Genomic DNA, 221 nt, shown 5'->3' on the forward strand with positions numbered 1-221 from the left:
CGGAGATTCACTGACCACCAGGAAACAGACCCACTTTAGGATCGCTTATCTCTGCTCTAAACGTCATTTGAATCAGTTTCGACATTGTTCTTCGTTTGTGTGTTTTGTTTTCATATTGTTTGGCTTTAGTGCAATCTCGTTTTTCGTATTTATGACGAATGAGGATGGCGCCATTCTATAATAACGATTTATTAATCGACAGCACGGAATCAAAGTTTGGG

Source organism: Penaeus monodon, chromosome 28 (assembly GCF_015228065.2).
Source record: "Penaeus monodon isolate SGIC_2016 chromosome 28, NSTDA_Pmon_1, whole genome shotgun sequence".
NCBI classification, from domain to species: domain Eukaryota; kingdom Metazoa; phylum Arthropoda; class Malacostraca; order Decapoda; family Penaeidae; genus Penaeus; species Penaeus monodon.